Below are 10946 nucleotides of genomic sequence, written 5' to 3'. Positions count from 1 at the left end.
TGTGTGTGTGTGTGTGTGTGTGTGTGTGTGTGTGTGTGTGTGTGTGTGTGTGTGTGTGTGTGTGCATGTACACACTCCAGTCCTGAGGCTTGAACCCAAGGCCTAGAAGCTGTCCCTAAGCTTTTGTGCTCAAAGCTAGTGCTCTTCCACTTGAGCCACAACTTCACTTCCAGCTTTTTAAAAAACGGCTAATTGGAGATCAGAGTCTTACAGACTTTTCTGCCTGGGCTGGCTTTGAACCGCGATGCTTAGTTCTCAGGATCACAGAAGACATTGTTAGAGGCAGCTACATTTGTCAACAGAGTTCCTGTGGAGCTCACTTGCCACACTGCACCCTGCTGGCTCTTTGCCCTCCTGGACTCTCAGACAGTGGGGACCATCTGTTGACTCCTTTGTCCAGCCTGCTCAAATCCCTTCCCTGCAGGAGGTAGGTGCTCAGCTGGTACTGGCTGGCATCAGAATGGTGAAGGAGACATCCCCCCTGAGTCAGTGTTGGTGTTGTGCTCTGCAGGGCATGGAAACCTTGTATCTCTATTCTAGGGGAGAAGGAAGGCTCAAGGATGCTTGGGCAGGCCCTGTCGCATGTACTGCCAGCACAGGGCAGCTACAGCTCCCAAAGACACCTTATGGGCCACGGGGCTGAATGCTAATGCAGAGCTCAGCTCCTGAGTCCCACATGGGTGGATCCAGAAGCAGAGAGCAGAGGGGTATTCTGAACAATCTGGAGGCAGAAGCCCCTCCTGATTCTTGGGGTCCTAACTTGCTAACCTCCCTACCCAGAGGGGATGATGCTAAGAGAGACAGAGATGAGGGAAGAAGGCAACAAGGTGACAGATGCACACTGAGGTCCCCGCTAAAGACAGACAGTGAGTGGTCCAATTGGTGAGCCGGTAGCCCTGAAAGTATCCATTTCTTTGTCCTTCCTTCCTTCCTCCCTCCCTCCCTCCCTCCCTCCCTCCCTCCCTCCCTTCCTTCCTTCCTTCATTCATTTTTTTTGTCAGTCATGGGGCTTGAACTCTGGGCCTGGGTGCTGTCCTTCAGCTCTTCAGCTCAAGGGGAGTGCGCTCCCACTTGAGCCACAGTACCACTTCCGGTTTTCTGAGTGGTTTATTGGAGATGAGTCTCACGGTCTTTCCTGCCCGGGCTGGCTTTGAACTGCAATCCTCAGATCTCAGCCTCCTGAGTAGCTAGGATTACAGGCATAAGCCACCGGTTCCCAGTTTCTTTCTTTCTTATTTTCTTTCTTTTGTTGGTAGTGGGGCTTGAGCTCTGGGCTTGAGCACTGTCCCTATGCTCTTCAACTCAAGGCTAGCGCTCTACCACTTGAGCCACAGAGCCACTTGAAGTTTTCTGGTGGTTAATTGGAGATATGAGTTTCATAGACTTTCCTGCCCAGGCTGGCTTTGAACTATGATCAGATCTCAGCCTCCTGAGTAGCTAGGATTACAGACATGAGCCACTGGCACCCAGCTTCCATTTCTTTTAAGATCAAGGATCTTAAGAGCTGGACACTGATGGATCACGGTTCAAAGCCAGCCTGGGCAGGAAAGTCCATGAAGAGAAGAAAGAAAGAAAGAAAGGAAGAGAGGAAGAAAGAAAGAAAGAGAGAGAAAGAGAAAGAGAGAAAGAACAAATGAAAGAAAGAGAGAGAGAAAGGGAGAGAGGAGGGAGGGAAGGAGGAATGGAGGAAAGAAAGAGAGAAAGAAGAAAAGAGAAAGAGAGAGAAGAAAAGAAAGAAAGAAAGAGAGAGAAAGAAAGAGAGAAAGAACAAACGAAAGAAAGAAAAAAGAGAGAAAGGGAGAGGGGGAGGGAGGGAAGGAGGAATGGAGGAAAGAAAGAGAGAGAAGAAAAGAGAGAAAGAAAGAGAAGAAAAGAAAGAAAGAAAGAAGATGAAGAAGAAGGAGGAAGAAGAAGAGAGAAGAAAAGCCAGAAGTGGAGCTGTGGCTCAAGTGGTAAACCACTAGCCTCGAGCAAAAAAATGATGGACCTTCTCAAAAGACAGTGTGAAAACAGATATATCAGAACAAGAGGTCCAGTGAGGGCTAAGAAGGCTGGGCTGGACACAGGCTCCTTTCACAGCTCAGCCACACACCTGAGGTATTCACATCTGTGTGACTAGGGCTGAGAAAGAAGAGACTTTTAGTCTCTCCTCCCTCTCTATCAATATGGCTTCTCCCAATATGGCTCATTTATTGAGATTTCCATGCCTTCTGTCTACATCCCCTTGGCTCCATCTGCCTGCCGTGCCCTTCCCTTCTTTCCAGTGACCTCTTGTCAGTCAGTATTGACATTCTGCATTCTTCTCCCCTTTCCAGAGAACATCTTCCCCACCCTCTCTTCTGTCCTCTCCCCATCAGTCCCCCTTCCCAAGGACAGGATGGTTATGACTCAGATTCAGGCTCCCAACCCCACTATCTCCACTCATGCTTAGGTGATCTCATCGGCCACATGGCTTGTAACACCAGCTACAAACAACACTCAAATTTTATCTCTGGCCAAGACCTTCTCTGCCTTGCAAACCCATATATCTAGTTGCCTAGTCAGCTTTCCACTCCGATGGCTCAGCCATCCCACATTTTACCCATCAAAAGCAAAAGGCCTGAGCTTCAAGGATGATTCCCTCCCCACACTGCCACCCCCTACCCCCCAGTCTGGGTACCTGGCCTGGGTACCTGGTGAAGCCAAGAGCCCTGGGTACCTGAGTACCTGGCCAAGCCTCAAGAGCCCACCCTACTTGTTCCCATCTTCTGTGTTGATCTTCCTTGAGTCCATAGTAAGCCTGTCTTCTGGATCTTGGGAACATTCAGACTCAGTGGCTTCTTGCTTCTTCCCTGTCATCCCTGCTCCAAGCCGCCACCAACTCTATCTGGGCCTTGCAGCAAACTCTACTTCTCATTTGCTGCCAACATGAATGGGCCCTTACAGACTTTCTGACCTCACCTCTTGCCCTCATGAAGCATCAACCCCACTACTTTCTGCCACTTCCTTGCCTACCAAAGCGCACCCTTACTTACTGATCAGCTGGATTCATCTAGCCAGAGGTTTCCCTTAATCAGCTGATCAGAGAATACCTTTCCACAGCCTGCAGCTCAACTCTGTTTATTGGCTCATGTCTCTTCTAAAAGCTAGGTCTTGAAGTCAGGCGCTGGTGGTTCATGCCTGAAATCCTAGCTATTCAGGAGGCTAAGATATGAGTATCATGGTTCAAAGCCAGCCCCACAAGAAAGTCTGTGAGACTCTTATCTCTAATTAGCCACCGAAAGAGCTAGAAGTGGAACTGTGGCTCAAGTGGCAGAGTACTAGCCTTGAACAAGAAAGCTCAGGGACAGTGCCCATGTCCTGAGTTCAAGTCCCAGTACTAGCACAAAAATAAGAATCATCTGACATACAATAGCTTCATTTTTTTGGGTTATCTATTGTTTCCATTTCTTCATGGGAACAAATGTATCATAAGGGTAGAGTTTTGTTATTGCCCCCAATCTCAACAGCCCCCAACACAGAGACGTTTTCAATAAACATTCAGAGAATGAAGAAATTACCACCACACCCTCTTCCCTGAAAGCCACTTCCAGAGCCAGCATGTGACAGACACCTCCTCACTTTCCCAGGGCAGTCATACACACTGCATATAACCTTGAGCACTGCCCCACAGAAGTGGAGCTGGCTCTGAGTCCAGGAGTCTACCTCTAGCACACTGTGCCTGCTTGGGGCAGGGCTGGATTTGTTCTGTCTCTCCAAATCCAGGCCTTTAGTTTAGTTCTGACCTGGTACAAGAGTCAGTGAGTGGTGAATGCATTAAGAAATTAGGAAACAGGTGAGTAGATAAACGTGGAGGTGAATGGATGGCTGAATGGATAAATGGATGGATTGGATGAGTGGTTGGACAGATGAATAGATGAATGGATGGGGGCAGGAGATGGGTAGATTAGTAGAGGAGTAGATGGGTGGGTAGATGTAAAGATGGGTGGAGGAATAAGTAACTGATAGATGAGTGGATAGATGAACGGACAGATGGATGGATGGATGGGAGAATAGACAGGCCCGATGGATTACATAGATGGACTGGATAGAAGGAAATGGGTAACACATTGGTAGGTGAGTAAACAGATGGTAAGTGGATGAGTCCCACCACATGCACACAATTAAGACAATAGATAACGGGTTCTCTGGGACGGATCAGTCAGGCCAGTGCAGCGTGGTAAAAGTCAAAGTATAGATGCTTTGTGTATCAAGATTAAGCCAAGCTGTCCTAGTATGGCCAGTCTCTGGCAGGCCCATGAGTTCCCCTATGCCTTGGTCTTGGGTCTGAACATGTAGGTGGAAATTCCTGGGGCAAGGAAGGGGCTTTGGAATTGAAATGCTGCCACAAAGGAGACCTCAGCCATCTCTCTGGAGAAGGACACCTTCAGCCATGTCTGTCTTTGCCCTCAAACACCACCTGCCCCTGCTGGCCTCAGAGTCATGTCATGTTACTGCCACAAGGGCTGGACCCTGTGGCTCTACCCTCAAATGGAGCTGGGCTGCTAATATGGCTCAACTCCAAAGAATAACCAGCCCCACTGTTCAGGACATTCTCAGACTGGAATGCGCAGAGAACCTGAGTCCCACACCCATTGTAGAGACAGACAAACTGAAGCTCAGAGTATTTTGTGGCAGGCTGATAGCACGCAAAGCACTATGGAGAAACTCTGTGTAGATCAGGAATGGCTGGCTCAGCCTGTCAGGCCTTCTGAGGGTCTAGAGTTACCTTTCCAGATCTGCAGCGCAGTGACAGGTGTCTGCTCCTCTCTTCACACCGCTGGCAGCATTGGTCTGGTACTCACGGGTTCCCTCCTCTTCCTCCTGGCTACACAGGGAAAGACAGACACATGTGAGTGGCCAGGGAGGGACACAGGCAGCTGTCCCTCTCACCCATACTTGTTCTAGTAATCTCAGTTTTCTCTGAGCCACATAAGCATGCTGCCTGATTCATCAGAGCCCCCAAATAAGTCCATCCCACCCAGCCATACTCTAATAGGAAACCCAGTTCCTCCCAGTGGTAGCTTTATTTTCTTTTTTGTCCGTTGTGGGGCTTGAACTTAGGGCCAGGGAGCTATCGCTGAGCTCTTTGGTGCAAACCTAGTGCTCTACCACTTGATTCATAGTGCCACTTCCAGCTTTCTGGTGGGTACTTGGAGCTAAAAGTCTCATGGACTTTCCTGCCCAGGCTGGCTTTGAACCTCAATCCTCAGATCTTAGCCTCCTGAGTAGCTAGGATTACAGGCATGAGCCACCAGCATCCTGGTTCTTGTTTATTTGTTTATTTCTTAAATACATGTCTATGTAAGTTTTGTTTCTTCTGGAGGTCAGGAGTTTTGGGTTGCCTTTCTTTTCTTTGTGAGAGAAACAGAAAGCCATCATCTTTCTCTGTGGCCCCCAGGCAGGCTGACAAGGAGAAGCTACTGGGGTATTTTTAGCCAGGCGTACACAGCCCTTGCCTGGTCTTCTCCCTACACCAGGCCTGGCTTCGGGGAATTATCTCACATGGCCGATCCAGCCACTACTTCCAAAGCCACTCTTTGACCCCTGCTTGAATTCTTTCCTCATTATGAACTGCTCTCCATCTATCGGGCCAACGCTTGGAGCCATCAGACCTGTGCACACTGCCCCCAGGAAAATCGACCCCTGCCCTGTCTCACCCTTCTGTGCGCAGGCCTGGGTGAGTTCAGACTGTTAACTTCCTTACAACTGGAAGCTCAGAAACAATTTAAGGCAGACAAGAGTTCTGACTAATTTACTTTGTGTCTCCCTAACTCCAGACCTTCTCCTGTGTCCTTCACGACTCCTGCTAAAACCAAGTTCTACCTCAGATTATTCCACTGCTATTCACCTTGTTTCGTTTTTCTTAATCTTGGACCCTGGTCTTGTTTTTTTTTAAATTTCTTTATTGTTATTATAAAGGTGATGTACAAAGGGGTTACAGTTACATAAAGCAAGTAGAGTACATTCTTTTTTGGACAATGTTACCCTTTCCTTTGCTTTTGCCCAGTTTTCCCTCCCATGGTTTTTTCTTTTTTAATTCTTCTGAGTTCCAATAAGTATGGTTTTGTACAAAGTAATCACAGCTGCAGAATTGGTTTGCTCTGCTAGTTTTAGATTTGTAATATCTTAACAAACATACAACCAATGGCACAAAAATGTATGTTCTGTCCGATATCATCTACTTCGAGACATTTGTCACAAACTTCTAAAGATTCCTGGATGAAGTTTTAGAGAGTTCACTGCAGCCCCTTGCTCAGGTGAAAGAGGCAGGAAGGAAGGTTAGGAGGCTGATGGGGCCCAAGCCTCAAGACCAAGGTGAGGAAATCAAAGTCAGGGGGTATTAGAAGCTTGTAGAATCATCTTTCCAGTATTGGCCAGTCTAGCCTAGCCCTGCACTGAACTCCACTGTGAGAATCCAGGTGGGAGATGCAAGGCCTCCTAAAGGGGGAGCATCCTGAAGAAGCACAGGGGTGCAGAGCCCTGGAGTTCAAGAAAGCATAGTTTCCAGCATTCCTAGAGGCTCCTGATTCCCTCTGCTGCTCCATTCAGCTTCCCGGGTCTGTCTGGTCAGCAGGGGCTAGGTAGAATATTTGATTCTCTAGGCAGATTTGGAGGCACAGAATGTACCTCAAGGGCCCCTACATCCTGTACTTTTGGTCCTTGATCCTGTGGATTGTGGAGTAATGGGTAGGAGGCAACTTTCCCTAGGTCTTAATATCCTAATATGCGCCTTGAGGACAGGCTCAGATGAGGATGCCGGTGATCTGGAAGCTCTTGGGCTTTGCTGGCACTTTCTGTCCTCTTCTGCTAGTGACCCCACACCCTGCTGCCCGCCCCTCCCACCAAGAACAGGATGTAGGCATCCGGAGGTGAGTGTGAGTGTGGGGTCGGGTAGGGAGTGGCCCCCGGACGGGGCTTCCTGAAGCCAGATCGGTTTACCACAGTCAGTTGGGCCCAGGACCGCACAGCTGTGAGTTATAAATGTCCCAGTCAGAGCTGGGGCAAGAGGCCCAGCTGCCAGTGGAGGCCCAGTGCTCACCCCAAGGCCTCCTCCATCTCCTCCAGAGACCATTCTGAGGTGTCCGTCCCTGAGACCCTTAGACTTTCAGCACAGCACCCTCTGAGGTGCCTACAATGAGGAGATTCTCATCCATCTCCCTCTGCCAGTTCCCCCCTCTTTTAGCTACAAACTTGTGATTCCAGAGACCCAAGAATTCAAGAAGGAAAAGCCCATCCCGATCCCTTGCCCAGCAGTAAGATCTGGACTCGGGACACAGTCAATCACCCTGGTGACAAACTCAGAGGCAATTTTCCAACTCCACATCCTGCTTCTTCCCATTGCCCAACTGCCCCCCAGTGCCCAGCCCTGGGGCATACTTAGAAGGGTCACCTGTTCTAGAGCAGTGGGGGTCAGCAGGGCTGGGCACCAGGAAGCTACGTGCCTCCAAGAGAGCCCCCCTGAGGTGTCATCGTCCCGTTGTGTCCCCTGGGCTCAGTCTAGGGTATGCAATGTAGATCTCAGAGCAGAGATGCCAGCCTGTACACAGCATGGCAGTCCCCGGGCGAGAAGTTTGGTCCCCTCAACCCTGTGCTAGAACCTGTTCCTGCTGGAGCCACTAAGTTATGCGGCACAGGCCCAGGTCACAGAGCTTCATTTAGGCTCCCAGCTAAGCGTATACAAATTTGACAAACATGTATACTGTCAGGCGCTGGTGGGCTCATACCTGAGATCCTAGCTACTCAGGAGGCTGAGATCTGAGTATCGTAGTTTGAAGTCAGCCTAGGCAGGAAATTTCATGAGACTCTTATCTCCAGTTAACTAATAAAGGGGGGGAAAAACAAAAGAAAAGCCAGAAGTGAAGCTGTGGCTAAGGTGGTAGAGTATTAGCCTTGAGAGAAAAAAAAAAAAAAAGCTCAGAAACAGAGCTGCCCAGTCTCTGAGTTCAAGCCCCAGGACTTGCACAAAAAAAAAAAACAATCAACCAAAAAAAAAAAACAATAAGTGTACACACACGATTACAAATGCCTATTTATAATCAGAAAAGAAATTGTACCAAATTCCTGAAGACAGTGATCAGAACAGCTTTTTCAGGAGGCTGCTTTAAACAATTTAACAAAAAGCGCTATAACAAAATCCTCCTAACTGCAATCTACCGCATCTCCCCATCTAGAACACTACATAGCCCCCAGTGACTCCCAGGCTTCACTGGAAAGCTTCAGGAACTTCTCAGTGGGATCCCTCTCTAATTGTCCTAACAGTGATTAAACTAGCCATGAAACCTGACACTAATGGGCCTTCTGCAGTACTGTTCCAAGTACTTCATGTGAATCAATTCATTTTTTAAGATCACCCATCTTGGAGATAGGGACTGGATTCATTTTGACACATAAAAAGGTTTAGAAACTACCCTGGTCCTCAGTGGCTCACACCTGTAATCCTAATGGACCCGGGAAGCTAAAATCTGAAGATCATAGTTTAAAGCCAGTCTGGGCAAAAAAGTCTGTGAGACTCTTAACTCCAATTAAACACTAAAAAGTTGGAAGTGGCACTGTGGCTCAAGTGGTAAGAGTGCTAGCCTTGAGCACAAAAGCACCAGGACAGCACCCAGGAGAACCCAAGTTCAAGCCTCAGTATAGGGGGGAAAAAAGTTTAATCAGCCCAAGATCACACAAGTGTGTAAACAGATGGCTTTGCACTGGCATGGTTAGCTGCCCTCCAGTCCCTCTGCTAGCTATTTGGAAAGCTGGGATCATTTTCCCTCCTTGAGAGACTCTAATGGGGCCAGAGGCAGCCAAAGGTGAAAATAAGGACACTCTCATTCATTCATTTATGAGCAGCCCCATTCACCACCCCACAAGTGTTCAGAAGACACTTGCAACCTTGGCCTGTCTCATCCTGCATAGGCATCCTAGATTCTTCTGCAGAGGCAGAAGAAGGCACCACTGGGACTTTCTAAGGCTAGCTGGGGAGCGGGAGGAGCAAGCACAGGCCCTTGAGCTAAGCTGGTCCCAATGAGGTAGGGAACGGAGTTGCCTAAGTTCATCAGCATGCTGTCCAGCTCCTCATTTCACAGATAGGAAGAGATAAGCTGTAGAGAAGTTGATTTCTGGACCCGTGGAGCATCTGTGTACAGTATGAGGCTGGTTTTCTGCAGGGTAGGGCCAGCTACTCACAGGTGTTAGCGGATGGAGGAGGCAGATAGGTACCTTTGTTCTCTCTGTCCTCCATCTGTTCCCTGGCCCTCTTGGCTTCCACAGACTGCATGCAGTGCCACCAAAGGGCTAATGATCAGAGGTCCCTGGTGGCAGTGGCACTCATGTGTACATAGAACCAAGGCCACAATGAGCACTTTCCCAGGGGTGCTTTGCCTGTGGTTCTCTGTCCTTCCATTTTCCAATGGACAGAGGAGGAGACTGAGTATGGAGAAGCAGTGGAAAGGATAGAACCCTGGCCTTCACCTTCACAGCCGCCAGAACTTTCAGCTTTCATCTGGAGACCCAGCCACCTGGCCAGCATAGGTCCTTGTCAAAGCCATTCCCCCTCTACCTGGAGAACCAGCCATCTTCAGACTAGTCAGGAAAGCAGAGCAGGGGTATGTCCAGGAAGTCAGATTTGGCCAGAAGTAAGCAGGTACCCAAAGTTCACAGGGCCTCCCATTTATACATGATCTTGTACAATGAATGGCTCCCCATCGGGGCCTGTGGGGCTGGGGAAAGGAGAGGGTGGTGCGGTGTCTGCCTAGTCCTGGGATGGGACAGGGCAGTGGGGACCTTGTTGGTCCATGTTTTCATGGTCCTTGACTCTCTGATGTGGCCTTCTCTCTTCTAGTATGTTCCAACAGATACAACAAGCCCCATCTGGGTTCAGCACTCATTATTGATGTATCATTATTTAAATCACTTCAAACCAGTCACTTTCTTCCTATTTAGCCTCATCTAAAGCAGTATCATCTGTGAAATCACGGGTTTGATGTGCTAATTATATATTTTTTTCTAATCCACAGGAAAATAAATACATAACATTAGAATGTGAAATTCAGACCTGCACATGTGTTCTGGTAGGCCAATCAGTGTGCAAGGTCTGATCTGGGTAAGGCTGGCTAGGAGGGAGGCAGGGCTGGCAGACAGAGAGCCCCTAACTCCATGGGGAGCCTGGGGGGCGGGGAGGAAGGCACAGAATCTAAGCTGGAAGGGGATGTAGGTGGAGGTTTCTGGAAGGGCACATGTACTCAGATCAAGCTGCCTCATCCTCTCTTAAGGCTGCAGTTTGGGCTCTGCCATCTCTGTCAACTGTAAGATATTCCTGGTGAGAACAGAGTAGGCCCCACACATTTGTAATGGAGCGTTTGTCTAGGGCACCGACTTGCTAGAGGTAATGGGCCTTTCTGGCCTTGCTTTCACCCTCTGTACTGGAGCATGAGCCAGGGGCTATCCCAGTCAGACAGGGATCCCCTAACCACTCCCTGAGACCATGGGCCTCTCTCGCCCCTCTCCCCTTTCACCTGAACAGGGGCCTTTCCAGGGGTGTCCTGGGGAGACAGGACTATTGTATGTGATAGCTATAAAATTAAATAATCAGCTAATCACCAGCAAATTAGCATCCCATCTTTACATAGAACAAATATAGTATTTACGTAAAAGTTGTTAGGAGTTTCTCTCTTTTTAATTAGCAGGAATAAATGCAAAATGAATGGTAATTAGGCAGCTGATGGATTCCGTAGTACAATTACGCCTGCAGCAGCGCCCCAGTCCTTAAACACAGCCCGCTCCCAGGAACCAGAGAAGCCTATTTATATAATTTATTTATAAAACAAAGTTAGCAAGAACAGAGGGTGTGGCCGGGGCTCTGCTGGGGGAGGGGAGATGCGGGCTTTGGGGCAGGGCTCAGGGAGGGGGAGGGTCTTTGCAAATGCACCACCAAGGCC

At 48.8% G+C, this 10946-nt stretch overlaps 1 protein-coding gene across 4 annotated transcripts in view; it reads right to left on the bottom strand.

The window, feature by feature from the left end:
* The window catches only part of Zmiz1 (zinc finger, MIZ-type containing 1), a 181657-nt gene that overhangs the window by 157514 nt on the left and 13197 nt on the right, over positions 1–10946 (bottom strand). For 3 of the 4 annotated variants that reach the window (XM_013025649.1, XM_013025654.1, XM_013025653.1), the window contains exon 2: positions 4748–4846. The gene's annotated coding sequence lies outside the window, so the exon portion shown is untranslated. The remainder of the gene's footprint in view (positions 1–4747; positions 4847–10946) is intronic. The other variant, XM_013025650.1, reaches the window with a different exon arrangement.

Source organism: Dipodomys ordii, unplaced genomic scaffold (assembly GCF_000151885.1).
Source record: "Dipodomys ordii isolate 6190 unplaced genomic scaffold, Dord_2.0 Scaffold86, whole genome shotgun sequence".
NCBI lineage: Eukaryota > Metazoa > Chordata > Mammalia > Rodentia > Heteromyidae > Dipodomys > Dipodomys ordii.
Note: the sequence above shows the minus strand (reverse complement) of the source record. Positions and strands in the feature narration are given on the sequence as shown.